We start from the raw sequence: 19,040 nt of genomic DNA, 5'->3' as shown, positions 1-19,040 counted from the left end.
ACTCACCCCATATTTCTTTGGGGTTCTTACCAGTAAGCCTGCCTGCCCAACCACCACCCTGGAAACAGCAGAAAAGAGTGGGGTGGCTCAGACCAATTTACAATGAGGTGTGAAACACATTTGATGGTTCTCACAGTTCAGTCTTCTTAAAGAGATGGACAAGCAAAGACATCAACTGACAGATGGACTTCTAAAGCACACAGCATCCATGTCTGGAGAGAAAAGTGACTAATAGAGGACATGGACAGATGCAGCACCTACTTTTTAAGTAAAAAAGTAAAACGTGCTATATTTACTCTTTTGTGCAATATCTGAACTTACTTAACTCATGACTGAAGTATTGTAAAATCATAGTGTGAAAAACTGGGAAATGTCAGTTATGTTGCTGAGAAAACCTATCCTGAATCAGAATTTTGACACTCCACCTCAAATGGCAATATCCATTGCAGCTGCCCCCACTTCACCAAGGTTCTCTAGAATGGTAATAATTCTTCTTTCTTCTTCTAGACCCTAATACAAGTTTGTTCATTTGCTTTTCCACTATGGAAACTGTTATTAAAAATGACCATTTATTTTTTTCCATTCTTCAGGTACAATTTCTGTCACTTTTATTTGTAGTAAGTCATGTTCTGCCCTATGACTAGTCCTGTTTATTTCTGGAATGACATAAGCAGTAAATTTTGGCCCATAATATCTGTGGGCATCAGAAAGAGTGGAAGATAGACAGTGAGAAGTGATTAGAGTACCACATATTCTCAGTAACCACCCACGTATGCCTGCACCCCCACAGAAAAGAACTCTCAGTCTACAAAAAGTTCTTAATTATATTACAAAGATCTCTAGGTTAATTGAGCTGTTTTGGAAAAACTGGCAACATAATCAGTTTCATTCTATCATTACAATTGGTCAAATTAAAAATCTAATTATATTTAAAAAAAAAAATCTAGTAAGAAGTCCAATAAAGACTGTAATGGAGTCTAAGACACTCTCACTTTTTTTTTTTCCACACTGCCTGTTTTTATTGTATTTCATGAATATTGACATCAAGTTCCCGTACTTCTAACTTCCAGATTACATCCTCCTTTTACAAGCTGGCCTGCTTTTTAGTAATTTTCAGGGAGCACTCTGTATCGTAGGATACCAGCCCAAAAAAACACGAAGACATTAGTCAAGTTTGAAGAGAAAAAAACCCCACAAACAAAAACCTTCCAAGACCAACACAAAAAGCAGAGATTAACTACTGAGGGGCTTAAGGAGTCAAAAAGGTTGATTTTTCCAGACATATAAGTGATGCTTCTGGCAGGATGGAAATTAAATTTTCTAGTCACAAAAAGTCCATCTCTAACTCTACTTCTACACCAAATCTTCCCACTGTCTTCACTGGGTTTGGGCTCTTTCTGGGGGAATCCAGCCCACTAACTGAAGGGCAGCTATGACCTTGTACCTAGGATAACCCAAGCTCTCCTGGGGGTACTTCCAGGAACTACGTAAAAATACGTGATAAGAGAAAACATACCATATGCATATACATATACATGCACATACAGACATGGGCAGACTTGAATAACATGGTGGTGGGATGTGCATGCTAGAGAGACTTCACAGAATCTTAAGAAAAGGAAAAAAAAAAACACCTCTAAAATTAATACCCCAGAGATCATTAAGACTGAAAATCGTTCCAGGTAGTTAGGTGCTGAGGGCCAGTTCATTGTACCATAAGTTCACAACAGATCCCTTTGAATAGCAGTGACTAGACAGTTTCGCCAGCATGAAAACCCTGCTTAGCCTCAAAAAAAGCCAGTAGTCCAGGGAACACAATGCTGAGTCCACATCTGCCCAGTTTCCACATCATGCTCCTGTTCTGCACAGTGTATGGCAAGAGCTTCACACAAAGCAGGGCACCCAACCAGGTATGCAGAAGCTTACCTACAGAGCAGCTTGGGATGGCCTGTTGTGTGCTGTGCCAGACAAACTGCAGTTCTGAGAGAGGTGTGAACTGTGTAATGTAGACCAAGCTGAGATGGAGAAGAGGAGCCCATCTCATTTTCTGCCCTTGGAAGAGTTGTGGAGCCCAGTTTCAGATTACCAGCCTTTCTCCTCTGCATCTGTCAAGATGAACCCCTACTCCCTCACAGCTGTCAAATTTTGTATATTTACAGCTTCTCTCTCTTGTTCCAGCTCTGAAGCACCAGGTAACCAGCCAGTAGTAAATGAAGAGCCGGCACATTTTGCAGCCCATGCCTGTGGTCTGGGCAGCAAACATAAACTTCTGAGCATGCATGGAAGCAGACAATAATAATAGCAGAATAATTACATGTGGCCTTCTTTCCTTCTCCTGTGTCCAGCACAGCTACAATAACCTTTGTTACTGGCAGACCCCCAGAGCTCAACTTCAGCACCAGAACGGGAGAGGGCTGAAGAAGGTTGGACAGTTACAGGACCTCTCTGGCTGAATTACTTTCTCACTAGTAAAACACAATGTGCCTTAATGGTCTCTACCACATCATTTATCATGAAAGCTGCACAGTCCAGAAAATCCAGGAGTGCAATACAAACTCTTTGTGGCATAAACAACACTGTAACAGGAGAACACCTTCCTGCTGGCTTTTCCACAGTCAGCAGGTGAGGCAAGAGGCACTGCCACAAGCACATCTGCACCATCCAGATGGGACTATCTGCTGCCACTCCACTGTCATAGTACAGCAACATCCTCTCTCTCAGCTAGCAGCTGCTGGGTAAACTACCTTTATAGACTCCTGCTGCCAACCTCAGTACTCTATCCCAGCTTCCATTTTTTTTTTTTGTTGGCTCAGCAATAAAAGATCTAATGTTGCTGGTTCCTGAATCATCACTGGACTCTGAAACAAATGGCTCGGGTCTCCCCTGCAGAACTAGAGCTCCAGGCTCTTAGCAGTCTCAAGCAAGCACTAACACTGCCTGCACTGTGCCCTGCTTCCACTAGGATATTTTGCAACAAGATACATTGGTTTCACCATCCACTCCGCTGCAAGTACTCCCTCTTCCTGGAACTTAAGAGGGAGTCTCTGAGCCCAGCAGAGTCTTCCTCCTGGAGGTGTGGCGCTGCAGGAACGAAAGCCAGCCTGGTATTGCTGTCAGAGCAAACAGGAAGAGCTAGCTGCTCTTGCATTTTCATTGAAAGAGCCCCTTCGTGGAGCAACGCTAATTCCAGGGATATTTAAATAGAAGCAAAGTGAGATAAAGAACGTTATTACATTAGTACATACATGTAGTCCTCCCCCTTCCACCAACTTTACCTCCTCCATGTCAGCAGTTAGTACATTTGATGAAAGATGCAGCAAGGAAACAATTTCAGGTTGAGTGCATCACATACTGACTCACTGCCATGAAGCTCCACACTTCAACAGAATTCCTGGTGAACGACAATGAAATATTCATCAGCTCTTATTTGTAAATGGCCCAGCAACATACTGAGTAAATGACCTCCGACGAAGTGCCTCACATTAAAATGGAACAGCAACCAGCTGAAGCGAGGGAGCTACAAACTAGGCATGTTTTGTCAGCACAGACAAGCAGCAAACACAAACAGAGAGAAATCTAGTTGGACTCATCATCCTGACAGTGAGAAACAAATGAGGAGCCCGCCCGTTAACTTCTGAGGGACCCACTGGCAGTGCTGCCTGTGGAGGGAGTGAGTGGGGCAATCTGGGACAAATTTTGCTCCCTGCCCTCTGTCACAACCAGAAAATGAGCCAGACAAGGCAGGACAGTAGAATGAGCTGTTTTGTTCTCCTTGTGTGATGGCCTTGGTTGTTAACACCAGTCACTCCCATCCCCTGCACCTGTATCGCCAAGCACTGAACCACTAGTCCTTCACTGAGAAACTCAGTCCCTAAGATGGCAAACACAAGCCTGCACCCTCCAAAGCACATGGGGAGCCTGGCCCTCACAGTAGGTGCCTGGTGCTGGGCAGAAGCATCCTCACAGTACATTTCTTACCTTGCCTGCATGTTTTGATGTGAGGCCCTGCAGAGAGGGAGCCAGGTTCACAATGGAGCAGGCTATGAGAATGGGGGTGGTGTCAAGCGCTTCTCTTTGTCTGGAGTGGTGTTACCCAGTGCTGATTTAGGGAACAGAAGGCTGGATTTGCTGTCCTGCTTTTAGCTCTCATCATTATTCAGGATGCGTGGTTTCCAGGGAGGTTGCCAGCGCTGCACTGCACCGCTTGTGATGGTTAATCCTTGTACGGGAAAGCTCCACAGTGAAAACTGTGAGGAGAATGCAAAATAAATTAGGAAAACCTAGCAAGCCATTGTCAGCCTCCACAAAATGCAGAAAACCCAGGCCTTTTTCAAGGCCCTTCCTTGAAATCAAGCTTAAAAAAACCCATCTGTTGTTGCCCCAGGGCCTCACAGAAAGTGACTTCCCACTGCCAGAGCCAGGTAGGCATCGCAGACCTTTTTTTATAATTTATTTTTTAATTAAAGGCCTTGTGATAAGACAGGTCTACATACAAGTCCACAGCTCTGCGGGCTAGGAGGGCTCACGGCGGCCGGGAATTTGAGCAAACAGCACCATCAGGTGGCTCGCCTGCAAAATGATGTGAGGAGCCACCCAGGACACCTCCAGCCGGACCTGGCCATCCCTCTGCTCTCCTCTTCCAAGCCTCCACGTCAGGAGGGTCCTACAGCCCCTCCTGGGAAAATGTAAACCCAGAATTGTACATGAAAGCTTCAGTTGCAGCAAGGCACATGCAGGCAAAGCATTCAGGGAAAACTTCTGATCTGCTGCTTCCTCCCTGCGATGCAAGTCTTTCAGGTCTTGTCCTTTTTAGTGCTGACACTAATATGTATCTCAGCTTTAACTACATCCTTTAACTGACTCATTAATAGGTTACCTGCTCGGGCACCCAGAGCACTGGTCTGAACAGGGTACTAGTCTTGATTCTCTCCTTCAGCCTCTTCAAATTTGGGTGGCACTGGCAAATTGATGTTTTCACCTTGAAAACTCTCCCCAGTGTACAAACCGCCTTTGAGCCACTGCTGGCATCCACCCCCCTGCCTACCTAGGGAAGGAGGAGGATGCCTCATTCATCTTCAGGCAGGTGCTCTTTCACCTTAGAAATAACTTGGCTCCTTCAGCATCTTTGCTGCTCACATATTTGGATACAGAAAACTGGGAGCAGTAGCACTTCCCACTAACAAGCCAGAGCCCCTTCCGTCCCCTGGGAGTCACAGAGCAGATGCAGTACCAACACTCATAAAGATGAAAGATGAGAATTCAGACCCCAGGCTCCAAACCTTGGGCATGTCACAACCTCTGCTCTCAGACTCCTGCCTGTTGTTCTTATCCTCATAAAGACAGGAGAGCACTAATTGAGACAATCTGAAGGAAAACAAAATACTGTTTTTCACCCACAGTGCTGCAGTGTCTAGAGCCATACCCACACTGTTTGCATGACTACCAAGGGAGGGATCTCTGCCATCAACCTCAGTTGCTTTTCTCATATCTGGATTTTTAAAGATTTTTTTTCAGAGTGTCCTTAAATCCAGTGAATAATTAGGTATTTCTGATTGTCTCTTAGCAGAACTTAGGTCATCTAAATAGAAATGCAAATAAATAAGTATTTACATGCATTGTTTGCATATTTATTTGTTTAAATAAATTTACTTATGGAAGATAAATATTATGTCTTGCATTTATATGATCCATGAATAAACACAAATACAGCCTAGTTCACAAACTTAAAGGAAAACTATTTAAACGTGGTTACTCAGTTCTTCTAGGAAACGTCACAGCTCAGACTTTCAGCCTTGAGTACCCACAGTTAGAACTTTAAGCAGCGATCCTGACAATTAGGACCTTCCATAGTTACATTTGTGCTTATACATACAGAAAGGTTGATTTACATATCTAATTTTTTATCTTCTAGTTTTCAAAAATTTGTGGCTGGCACAGGAAGTCTCGTGTTTCCAGTTATACTGCCCTAAGGGGCACTGCTGTACCAAGCACATGATCCAGTCACCTTGAAGAGATGTTAAAGCATTGCAAGTTGTTGACAGTCCATCCCAAAAATCTCTGCCTTCTGTAATAAAGAGACCTCCCAATTCGCAGATGTGCTTAATGCAATAAAATTTCTGAACATTCCACATAAAGATGATAACAGAGCACCTAATACAAAACACAAACAACAACAACAAGAAAAAAAAAAGAAAAAAAAAGGAAAAAAAAAGAAAAAAAAGAGGAAATTAGATTTTATTTCCCATCATGGCGTCTGCATTAAGCTCGATAGCTGTTTATTTCTGCTATAATTGTGCCAGAGTAATTTTGAATTTCATTTTCTTTATGCACCTTGCTCTGAAGCTGAGATATTTTGGGAAAAACAATACACAAAATGGCACTTAAATGCACTTGGCAACATCTTACCAGTTGCTACTAATGATGTCAGAGGTGGTCAGGTGGGCACAGAAGTATGAGTTGCCCCTACATTTGTACATATTTTGAGTGTCTAAACAGCGCTCAGGGGACCTGAAGTCTTCCTAGGACAGTAGGAACACAAAACTAAAAAGAATGATATTTTTTTTTCCTACCACCTTAATTCTCTTTGCTTTCAAGCCTTCCCTTGCCTTTTATTTTCTGTAAAAGGAGAAAAGTCAGTTTGCAGAAGCACTGGTGGATGGAAAAGCCTGCAGAAGCCACCTCCAGGCACTTCTGTAAGTGTGGGGTTTTTTTTACATTGGGCTGTCAGTTGTGCTGCTCTATTCTAAGTGTAGAGCCATGGAGCAAGATGATGCTTGGGGTGGATTTGTTGGCAGATCAGTAGGGACTCAAAATTCCTGCCAAATTCATTTTCTCATGTGACCTGAGCTTGACTTGGAACATGGATTTCCTACAGAGACACGTTTAAGCAGTGCCAGGAATTTGAAGGCCAGGTGGTCTGCAAAGCTTTCCCCCAGGCTCTGCAATCCTATTTCTTCACGTCATTCTTTCCAGCCAGCACAGAGCCTGGGCTGGGGTGCTCACAGCAAACTGAGTCCTCAAAACCAATGCAATTGCTCCTTCTCACCATCACCAATCCTCTGGAAGAGACTGCAAGAGAGGGAGGCAAGATGAGCATGTTCCCCCTAGGAAACAGATTCAGACAGGCTTTGACCAAGGCTGCTAGTGAAACATTTCTCTGCCAGAGGAAACCCTAAAAAAAAAATTCCCACTTTCTCACCTCAGCAACATCCAAATTTGGCTTAGCTAGTCCAAACTGTCATGCCCTTGCTAACTCAGAAAGCCTGTATTTGCCTATCTGGAAGGCAAAGCTACCATGCATCATAGTTATATAGGCTTTTCTGAAGAAAGCTATCCATAGTAACACTGGTCTCTTGGGACAAAAAGATTCATACATTAATTTTAGATATCTGGCAGTCTGCATTCTAGAAATACCTTGTGTTTCTGATCCATACTGATTTTTGTTTAAGGAAACAGGAGCTAGCATGAGCTGGAAGTTCTCCCAGATGTTGCTCTCTGAATACCCATCGAGAAAAAGCAGCCTACCCTAATATATTACTTGCCCTATCCCTAAGAAACTAATATTAAAGAATGCAAGTTTGTCTTCCTTAAGAGGCACAATGGCATTGTCAGCATTGTAATGTGGTATCAGGCCAGGTCCTGGACCAAAGAGGATGCTTTTATCACTGTTTTGTCTCAGCAGCAACCAAGGGTAATGCACAGATTACAGCTGTCTGCTTCTGGACTTCTTAATCCTCTTGTACCACTAAAGAGGGATCCCTGCTGTCCCACCCTTGACACAAAGCAAGGAGCAGCAGTCCCATCCTAAAATGGCCCCAGTCATTCTCTCTAGAAACATTAGAGAAGTGGAAACGGTCCTTTGCACGTATAATCCCATCTCTATATTGCTGCCTTGTTGGCAAATTTCTGTCACAGATTGTATTCAGCTCTATCCCTCCTTCACATCAGATGCAATCCACACCAACCTGTGCCTGCTGGAGTGCCTGGCTAAGGTAGCAGGGTGGAGAACCACTCACTGCACTGGCACCCTCAGGAGACCGAGCAAAGAACTCAGAGGTCAGCAAATCTGAACCCTTTGCCTCTGCTGAAGACATCCCTGTAGCAACCCTGTCGCTCAAGGAAGGGAGGGAGGCAGCATGTCCTCCCCCTACCACCTAGGCAAGAGAAGTCTGTAGCAGGCTCTGCTCCCTCCTGTCAGACTTAGATCTAGCTGCAGCAGCAGTGCAGCACTCTCTGCACAATTACAGTTATGCTCGACACGGAGGGAGCAATAGCTTCCAACAAAACAGAATTTCAAACACCAGCACAAGCCACTGAGAAAGCAGACTCCCTGTGTTCTAATCGTAGGCATCATGCTAATGACAAGGGCACACTCAGAAACCCTGTATGTCTACAGTCTGAGAAGGGCAGGATAAACTCAGGAATAGCTTCACTGGGAGCAACTGCAAACTCACTTAGCAGACACGCTTCTGCTGGAAGAACATCAGCAGCAGCTATGAAATTCATTTGCATCTTGGCAGTAGGCTGACCAGTATGAAATTCACTCCTAAAGCCATCAGAATCCAGTTTAAACTTAGCCCTCCTTCAGCTGCAGTTTCTTCGCCTCCTTTCTTCCATGCATCCAAATAAATCTAACCTCACCACCCATTAGTCAGAAAGGAGAGGAGATAGACAGGTTACAGAATGCTCAGGTACCAAAAGGGAGCAAATGGCAAAGTAGGTTAACAAAATTAAAAATCCTTGCCTAATTCAAGATCTACTTTCTTGCCTAGAAGTGCTGAGCTTTTGTTCACAATGTCTGTTGTTGTTGATGTCAAGAGACCTCTGCTTTCAATTGCTCCATCTCTTACAGTGCTCTCAATGCACAGACACTTCTTTACGTACCTGCCAGTATGTGGTTATGGGAATGTTTTTAAAGTTTTCATGTCAGGCCTGCGTGGAAGTCAGCTGGAGACCCCACCTGGAGTACTGTGTCCAGTTCTGGAGCCCCCAACACAGGAAGGACATGAAGAACCTGGAGCAGGTTCAGAGGAGGGTCCTGGAGATGATCAGAGGGCTGGAGCACCTCCCCTGTGAAGACAGGCTGAGAAAGTTGGGGCTGTTCAGCCTGGAGAAGAGAAGGCTCCAAGGAGACCTTATAGAGGCCTTCCAGTACCTGAAGGGGCTACAGGAAAGCTGGGAAGGGACTTTTTACCAGGGTACGTAGTGATAGGATGAGGGGTAATGGTTTTAAGCTGGAAGAGGGGTGATTTAGGTTAGGTATTGGGAAGAAATTCCTTAGTGTGAGGGCAGTGAGACACTGGAACAAGTGGCCCAGGACAGTTGTGGATGAACCCTTCCTGGAAGTGTTCAAGGTCAGGTTCGAAGGGGATTTGAGCAACCTGGTCTAGTGGAAGGTGTCCCTGCTCATGCAGGAGGGTTGCAACTAGATGATCTTTAAGGTCCCTTTCAACCCTAGCCATTCTATGATTCTGTGATTTTAGGGGATAAAGATTACCAGTGCTAGGTGACCCAGAAGCACAAGGGTAGCTATTTTAGATGTTCACCCCTGCCCATGGATGACTATTCAGTGTACATCTCTGCTGAGTTTCCAGTTTCCCAACACAATACTGGTGTGACCGCAAAACGTCACACCATTCCACTGTGTGCATTTGGCTATGAATACCTGATATCCATGGATATCCCTTCCTGCACTATTGAATCACCCATAAACAGGATTTGTCTGTAGGGTCAGAAACTCTGTTCCTTTACATCAAACATTAACCAGTTCTTTGTTGAGTCTGCTCTGTCACAAGGTTCCAGGGCATATTACGGAAGGAGTGCTTGGCCACCACTTCGCACTTCCCAGGCAGCAAACTGAGCTTATTCTACAGAGACTCACTTCCCCATGGATACAGAGGAAACTCTACTAGCCAGGATCGAGAAACACCCATTTCCACCAGAATTACAGAAGCTGCCGCCATATCTCATTTCAGCTGTCCTGGTGTGCTGTTCCTTACTGCCTTACCAGCAACAATGCCCATCGATCCAAAGTTGCACACCAGGGCTGTAATGTTGGCAAACAAATTTAGTCCATCCAGGAGGGCCACAGGGTTTTAACAGAGGCCATTGATCCATTGTGATCCTGATTCAACAGCAATTTAAACACATTGCCTGGTCAAAGAACTTCTCACAAGTGCAGCCATGAAGTAACAGAGGAGATACTGACTTCTGACAGAGACCTGCCCAGATCATGATAAGCCAGGGCCTGTTTCCTTAGCTAATTACAAGTTGCTCACCAAAGCAGCTTCTCACCATATTGCTGCTGCTGTAGCTGCCATACACTGAGAGGAAGTTCACTGAAGGGACAGTGTGAAACACCTCTTCTAACCCCTTTGAAGCTTGAGGTTTCAAAGCTTCTCCCATTCTGAGCTTCATATGAACAAAAGGAGGCCACTCCCATGGCAGCTCAAAATCTGTTAGCCCAGGAGAAGTTTCCCCACAGCCTGGCCTCACAAGACGCAAATAAAGTTCCTCAAGGCTATTCTTGAAGCAAAGCTTTCTGCTAACTGCAGCTCTTGCTCCTGGTGCTGAAAAATGTCTCCTGCTGCTATGCACATTCCTACCACATACTACAAGTATTTCCATAAGAAGCTCTGGATTCAGTGAAATGTCATTTTCTGAGATGAGCAGTATTCACTAGAAATTCCCACCCACCTCAAAACATGACTGTCACAGTAATAACTCCACATAGCTACTGAGCTTGGTTGATGGAACTGAGGAGAGGCAGAAGCAGATGAATGCTTTTCTCTTTGCACCAAAGCTGGTTTTGTCACCTCCACCCCTACTACCCTTTGAGAAACCACATAACTTCAAGGCCAGAATTTCTTTTTCAGCCTTTGGTTCCTGTACATTTGCATGATGAATAAGGCAATGCAAATCACAAATAAGTGTATGCACTTTGTTACTGCTCTGAGTGGTGCTGGGTCTGCTTTCCTCCTTCCCATTCCCTTATTCAAAAGTGCTCCCTGCAGGTGAGTTGACAAACACTGCAACACTCATCCAAGAATAGCATCCAAAACTCTAAGTCACTCACTCTGTACATGGAGTCACCATAGTCACAACACAAATACACCTGTCCTCTTCAGAGAGCGCCAGAACAAATTTGTCCTACATTTTCTACCTCCATGCAAACAAATGGCAGAGGAATATGTAAGAATTGCCTTCCTGCTCCAAACCTACCATGATCTCTGACACTTTTTTCCTTCGGAAAGAAGGTGCTGAAGGGAGGAGGCCAATACAGGAGACAATATAGTTCTTTCCTTGGGGATGTTCACAGAATTTTTCTCACTAAAGAAGAGCCCCTGGCACAGCAGCACAACTGGGGGCAATAATAACACACAGTGATAAAGGAAAGCTGGAAACCAGACAACTACTCTTGCCTGGGCACCACCCATTGACTTCAGACATAAGTTTCAAATTCTTCTGCTGCCAGTAGAAGTCTACAAGCCCAAACGTCAGAATCTTCTCATCATGTCTTCCAGCACTTTATAAATAACTTAAATGGAGCTTTAACAAATAACCTGTAGTTCTAATATGAAGATGCTATATAATAACAGCACAGAAATTGCAAAGAAGTCTTTGAAATATTGGACATTATAAATCATAGAATGGTTTGGGTTGGAAGGGACCTTAAAGGTCACCTAGTTCCAACCCCCCTGCATGGACAGGGATACCTCCCACTAGACCATGTAGACTCACGCTATATACAAACAGCAGCAGTGTTTCACAAGAAGCACATACTGAGCAGCAGTCCCACATCAGACAGCCACGAAGGTCTTGTGCTGAGAGCATGCCAGGGCGCAGCATGTCTCAGGTTAACAGTGCTCAAAGAAAGCACAAACCAGAAGCCCTGTCTGCAAGTCCTGCTAGCATCAATGTTTGTCACTTTGCAGCAGTCTCAGCCCCGGCTCTTCGTTTGGTCCTGGAGCACTGCAGGGACAAGTGGTTGTTGCACAAGCTGGGTGCCTGCCCAGGAGGTGCTGGGTGAGTCCCAGAAACTTCTCCACCCTGTGGAAGGGAGAAGCCTTGGAGGGTCAAGGGCCTGCTGGTCTCTGCTCCTGCAGGGCTTGCACAACGGGCATGACCCCCGTCAGAAACATGGCTGGGAGTGCAGGACTTCAAATGCCCCCAGCACTGCAGAATTATCAGAAAGCAAAAATCACCTTCACTCAGGTGCAGCTGGAGAGGGGTGATGGTGGCACATTAGCTTGTATTGCATTTCTAGACCTTCTTGTGTTTTTTAAGTAAACTATTAAATACACTATTACACACCCAGTACGAAAAGTTGACTTCTACAGACACTGAAAGTATCTTCTCTAAAAAGCCTCATCTATTTGCTGAGGAATTTTCACTCGCTGTCTTTCACTAGCAGGAGACCCATTCTGAGAAGTATGGAGCAGAAAGCTTTTGTTCAGACAGAACTGTAAGAAAAAGGAAGAGTAATCAGTGAAGCTTTCCCTGTGGAAATGTTTCATTGTTCGATACGGGCACACACAAAGACACTGAAGGCAAAAAAAAAATATTTGGGCTTGAAAGAAAGAACTTACACTTTAGTTAGCAATCACTTTATACTGTATTTGAAGAACAGAAGATTAAAAAAAAAAAGTCTTTAAATGAAAGAAACTCTTAAGAGGAAAGCCTAATGCTGAGATCAGGTGAAGCACTATCCAGGTCTATGTTTTAAAAAGCTTTGCAAACACAACTACTTGGCAAGGAGCATGGGAAAAACAACATACCCATAACGATTTTGGCAAAAGTCATAGTGTAGGTGCAGTCATACAAACGCAAGCAAGAGGCCCTGCTGGAGCACCAGGCCTCATGACTGCCCAGAGAGTAATTAAAATAATTCAAGGGCAGGGGTGCTGTGCAAGCACAAAACAGAGTATGAAAAACACGTAGTTTTGTTGCTCTGGTACGCAGGATGTGTCTTGGATATGAAACTACTTGCATTAATTGGAGGTAGGTAGAGGAATCAAGGCTAAAGTAGAATAATTTGCCTTGGTGAACATATAAAATAAAAATAAAAATAAAAAATTAAAAAAACATTGACAATAAGAATGAAATAATTGTAGGGGAGTTTTTGGGATGTAGTCTTATGATGATGCCTGTGCCTAGACAGCTATATCAGCAATACCCTGTAAGGCCAACATTGCCCAAATGAAGGTGTTGGAAACATCAAATCTGAGTACGGATGTAGCAGAACCGAGACCAATAGGAAGAAAAATTTTTTTTTAAAGGTGGGTTTTTTTGCAGAGTTGGGGTAGAGAAAGGGAGGTGGTAAAGGCAAGAGAAAAAAAAGAGGCTGCCTTTGCAGAGGACGGTGGGAGCAGGGCCCGTGGGTGAAGGAGAGGTCAGTAAAACCAGCTAGAGAAGAAAGAGGGTAAAGTATGGTTTCTACCCAGGCAAAAGCTCTTTTCAGGAGGGCTGTGGCAACCCAAATGGAGGTTCCTCACAGATACATGAGGCTCCAGGTCTCTGGCTGTAGGGAGTGCCAAAGCCTGTCATTCCCCCCGGAGAATGGCAGAGACACCAGCTGTGTGAGGTGTGAGCAGGTAAATGATCTGCTCGGCATGGTTGCACAGCTGAAGGAGGAAGTAGAGAGGCTAAGGAGTATCAGGGAGTGCGAAAGGGAGAGAAACTGTTGGTGCCATGACTTAGCCTCCCTGAACCAGGCCCAGAAGACAGGTGGGGCTCATGATGCAGACCACTGCCCATCTCCTGTCTGCCTGGCTGAGTGTGACAGCCTACAGGATGAGGAGCAATGGCAACAAGTTTCTGCGTGGCGCAAGGAGTGCGGCAAGGGGGTCCCTAGGGTTCCTCCTCTCCAGGTGACTTTGCAAAATACATGCAATGCTCTGCAAGGAGAACCAAATGGTGATGTGGATGATGGTTCACCAAACTTGGAGGTGTCACTGAGGCCAATTCAGTCTGAACCTTGCATCAAAACCACCTCAGTTGAGAAAAATGGTGAGTACTTGTCGTAGGTGACTCACTTCTAAAAGGAGCTGAAGGCCCTATATGCAGGCTGGACCGAGTTCTTAGGGAGGTCAGCTGCTTCCCTGGGGCCAAGATTAAGGATATATAGAGGAAGATCCCTACCGTAGTTCTGTCCTCAGACTACTACCCATTACTGCTATTCCAAGTAGGCAGTGATGAGATAGCTACCAGAAGTCTAGGGGCAATGAAGAGAGACTTCAGGGCCCTGGGATGGCTGGTGAGGGGATCAGGAGCACAGGTGGTGTTCTGCTCTATCCCACCAGTAGCAGGGATTGAGGGGATAAATGGGAAGAGCCAGAAGATTAACTTCTGGCTCCAGGACTGGTGCAGCTGACAGGACTTTGGCTTTCTCAATCATGAATGGATCTACAGGACACCAGGCATGGCAACAGGTGGGTGAAGCCTAACCCAAAGAGGAGAAGGATCCTGGGGCATGAGTTAGCAGGGCTCATCGAAAGGGCTTTAAACTAGTTTTGAAGGGGGATGGGGATGAAACCAGGCTTACCAGAGATGAGCCTAAGGACAGCCACCAGTCTGCCATCCCACTCGAGGTGGAAAATGGGGATAAATGCCACAACAAAAACATAGGGTCACTACTAGTTAACCACGCAAGTGGTTGGGATATCTGTACCATGGCTCAAGTGTATATATGCCAATCCCCATAGCATGGGAAATAAACAAGAGGAGTTAGAAGCTACTGTGCACCAGGGAGACCATGATATAATTGCCATCATGGAAACGTGGTGGGATGATTTGCATGATTGGAGTGCTACAGTGGATGACTACAAGATCTTTAGAAGGGACAGGCAAGGCAAGAGAGGTGGTGGGGTGGTGTTATATGTTAAGGAGTGCTTTGACTGCCTAGAATTCAATGTTAGACACACCATGGCAGAACATATATGGGTAAGGATAAAGGGGAAGGCCAATGAGGCTGATATCCTAGTGGGAGTCTGCTACAGACCACCCAACCAGGATAAAGAGACTTATGAGACATTCTTTCAACAACTCAGAGATGTCTCATGTTCATTAGCCCTCATTCTCGTGGAGGATTTTGACTTCCCAGATGTCTGCTGGAAGTACAACTCAGCAGAAAGGGGGCAATCCAGGAGGTTTCTGGAATGTATGGAAGGTAACTTCCTGCTACAACTGGTAAGTGAGCCTACTGGGGTAGTGCCATGCTGGACCTACAGTTTACGAACAGGGAAGGGCTGGTTGAAGATGTAGTGGTTGGAGGTTGCCTTGGGCACAGCAACCGTAATATGATAGAATTTTCCATTTGTGGTGAAGTTAGAAGGGTCATCAGTAAAACCTCTACGTTGGACTTCTGGAGGGCTGACTTTGGTCTCTTCAGGATGCTGGTTCAGAGAGTCCCCTGGGAAGCAGCTCTCAAAAACAAAGGAGCCCAGGAAGGCTGGGCTTACTTTAAGAATGAAATGATGAAGGTGCAGGAGCGAGCTGCTGTCCCTGTGTGCTGAAAAAGGAGCTGGCAGGGAAGAAGACTGGCTTGGTTGAGCAGGGAGATTTTGAAAGAGCTCAGAAATTAAAAAAGAGTGTATCAACTTTGGAAAAAGGGAGAGGGTGATTAGACATTGGAATAGACTTTCCAGGGAGGTGGTGGAGGCACCATCCTGGATGTGTTCAGGGAAAGGCTGGATGTGGCACTTAGTGCCATGGTCTAGCCGATGTGGTGGTGTTAGGTCATAGGCTGGACTTGAGGATCTTAAATGTCTTTTCCAGCCTTGGTGATTCTGTGATTCTGACTCTCCATCAAGTCCATGCCTGAAAGACTCAGTGGGGGGCAAGTAAAAAGGGACAGACTTGGACTCTGGCACCGAGCAGCACGGGTGGTAAGGGTGGCAAAATGATAATGAAATAGTTTGGAGTGATTTACAAGATCTGAGATGGAAAATTAGGTTTCTATTTGGTTGTAACTGTACAAAATGATACAATCATAAATTAATGGTAACAGTGTATCTCTTAATAGTATAGCTACAATTAGGCTACTTAATAGTGTGGTGTCTAATCAATGGATGTTGCTGTCTAGTAAATCAGTTATGACTTAATATTGACTGCATTCTAAAAGGGAAGAATTGGGTCATGAAGCAACAAGGAACAAAACAAACCAACAAAAATACTGGATACTGGTTATAGGCATGAGACGCTAGTTTGATAAGCTGCTAGGGGAGGGGGTGTGCTGAGGCAGTTTGCTGATACAGTTATCTTGTATCAGCCAACCCAGGAAGAGACATTGGTGTAAGATTTATCTTCTTACTAGCCTGCTATCTTTGTATCTTTTACTCTTCACAACTATTTTGCAGATATAATAATCTTCTTGATAAGTGCTCTAGATAACATTGAAGTCACTGCCCCTCTTGAAGAAAACAGCTTTCATTGGAGGCATTTTTGAGCTGCTTATCACCATGGTCAAAGCCCTCAATCAGACAGATAAAGAAACATGATTGTTGGCCAGCTAAGCAACCTGCCAAAACAGAATTCCCACTGCCAGCACTGATGCCACTTGTTTTAGATGTAGTTTCTCATCCCACAGGCTTTGGCTGTTTGAAGGGAAATCAGTTCTCAGAACAGATGGAGTTGGTAATAAAGCTCTTTCTAGGAGATACAAGGATTACACAGGGAATGACATGATGAAACAGTGTCTGGACTACATGTTGTAAACTTGAACCAAAGTAAAATCCCCTTCCCACTGAGAATAACATGGTGGAGCAAAGTGGAAGTCACAGCTCAGCTTTCCAAAATCTTAGCTATAGTGAGTGTTTCCCCTCAGAACACTGGCTGCCTAAAAACTATTTGACACACACGTTCCAACCTTGCACCCACAAAAAAAAATAAAATCTTGTGACTCGTAATTTTGAGTCAGTGTCAGGAGCACCGCCAAAAAAAGGGATGAAATAGCTGTCTCAAAAGAGCAAGAAAGTATCTGTGCACCAGACGGGGAAATGGTGCAGACACTTGCCTGCGCACAGCAGAGCTCCTGAGCCCATCACAAAGTCCTGTTTGGTTTCTACTAGGAGATCTACCCCAGCCATCCTGCTTTCAGCGAAGCAGGAAGACTTGTACCTCTGAAGTCCAGTGTTGTTCCATTTTTTTCTGGGCTGCCTGCTTGCACTTAAACTCAAATCTCTGGAAGGCAGGGCTCACGTTCCTGGATATCTGCAGAGCCTCTACCACAGGGCTTCGGCAAAGAAGAAACACTGCTTTGAGTCAGCACTTTGAAAGCCACAAGCACAAGCAACACTGTTCCAGCAGGATAGGTTGGGCAAAGGGAAGGGGAACTCAAGAGCAAGCCTGGTATCCAGGTAAACTGTTCTAGTCCAGACCAAGGCTCCATATTTATACCACTAACTTTTTCCCAGCAGTGTGAGCAAGCAGGCATGCAAGGAAGAGGAAGAGCAGGTCAAGAATGTATGGTATTTCTCTCACATAGTTTTCCAGCTTCCAATGATTTTCATCTCAGGACAGGACCTGAGCTTGATTTGATTTAGTCATCCCCAGTGGGTCTGTCTTTGAAACATTTGCCCTATCATTTGATTTGCTTTGTTCATTGTTATTGAGCATTAGGCTGACATTTTAAATTAAGGATCATGATGACGCCATTTGTAAAAAAAAATAAATCTGGAGGTTATGTTCTCACAGTCCTGATCTGAAGTACTTTGCATTTTGTAATAAATTGCCATATCCAATTTTCACTGCCTTTGTAGACCTTAGTGAGAAGGGACTTTTACTTTATGTGATTCTAGTTTAAATGTATTACAGTAATCCCAGACATTGTCTCTCCTTACGATTCCCTTTGCAATTGCACTTGCTTTCATCATCTATCAGCTGGATACAACCAAAGTCCAGTCAAACCGGACAGATCCATATAACTAAATCTCTTTACGTGACCATGCCTAAGGACAGTTGTCTGGGTTTTCAACCTACCACTGTATATAAAATTTACTATTATGGTAGTATCCAAAAACATGAAGCAGGCCTGAGCCTCATTATTCAAAGCAAGGTCCCTTGGACTTTATTGAATTGGCTTTTAAATTTAATGCATCATCATCGAAATCTTTGCCTCCCCTGCAATCTATGGGATTAGTTTTATTACCTTCATCCAGACCAGGATTTTGCCTGAGGAACAGCTCTACTGTTCAGCATTATTCTATAATTATCTTTTGATGTGCTCTCCTGTTTGATAAAGTATGTAGGCTTTTCCCTCTTCAACCTTACTCAGTGGCAGAGCAAATCATATTGCAGTCTTCAGAACAAGAAAGACTGAGATGACCAAAGTGATCTTTGATTCAACTCTGTCATGCTACAGAGCACATTTCCTCTTGTTTCCAGCTCAGAGAAGACTATTGCAGCCCTAGGGTTGAATTTAGGGTTGAATTTAACTTGTAGCTTTTTTCCAGTTGGTTTTCTGTCCAGGAACGACCTTTTTGGCAGCTGCAGTTTGAAATTCTAGTCCAATCTTGGATCTTAAATGGAATTGAAGAGGTTTACTGAAGGTTCAACAACTCTCTCCTTTCTGTACTGATCATTCCGTCATTTGCAACAGCTACTAATTTTCTCATAAACTGCAGCTTTAAAAAACTCTAGTGCAAATAACAAGTGCACAGTGTCACTAGTGGGCAGTTAAATATCCAGGAAGAAAGAAGGAAAAGAAATAAGTCTAGGTTTACCTGATTTGGTATACTGTTAAGTAGCACATGCCTAAGAACCATTGAAGAAAATGAACATGAAGTGTATTTAGCATAGTCAAGTAGAAAGGATTAATTCCTGTAAGTTTCAAGGCTTGGTTATTTGGTGTCAGCTTCATCAGACGCATCTTCCTTCCCTTTACCAGACAGATTTGTTACTAAGAAGGCCATAGAAACCAAACTGTCCATCTTGCAAAATTTGGTCTGACTTTGTGTGATTAAGATGGGGCAATTTGGTTCACAATGTTTTGCAGCCAGAAGGGCTACATAAGCCTGTCTGGAGCCTTGACCCAAATGCTTTGA

The 19,040-nt window shown here is 44.3% G+C and overlaps 1 protein-coding gene across 3 annotated transcripts in view; it reads right to left on the bottom strand.

Annotated features, from left to right (window-relative positions):
- The window catches only part of F13A1 (coagulation factor XIII A chain), a 280,265-nt gene that overhangs the window by 135,712 nt on the left and 125,513 nt on the right, over window positions 1–19,040 (bottom strand). The window contains exon 1 of one of the 3 annotated variants that reach the window (XM_051610972.1): window positions 3,276–3,297. The exons of the other annotated variants lie outside the window; for them this stretch is intronic. The gene's annotated coding sequence lies outside the window, so the exon portion shown is untranslated. Of the gene's footprint in view, window positions 1–3,275; window positions 3,298–19,040 lie in introns of those variants that run through there. 3 annotated transcript variants of the gene reach the window in all.

This window comes from Apus apus, chromosome 2 (assembly GCF_020740795.1).
Source record: "Apus apus isolate bApuApu2 chromosome 2, bApuApu2.pri.cur, whole genome shotgun sequence".
Taxonomy (NCBI): Eukaryota; Metazoa; Chordata; class Aves; order Apodiformes; family Apodidae; genus Apus; species Apus apus.
Note: the sequence above shows the minus strand (reverse complement) of the source record. Positions and strands in the feature narration are given on the sequence as shown.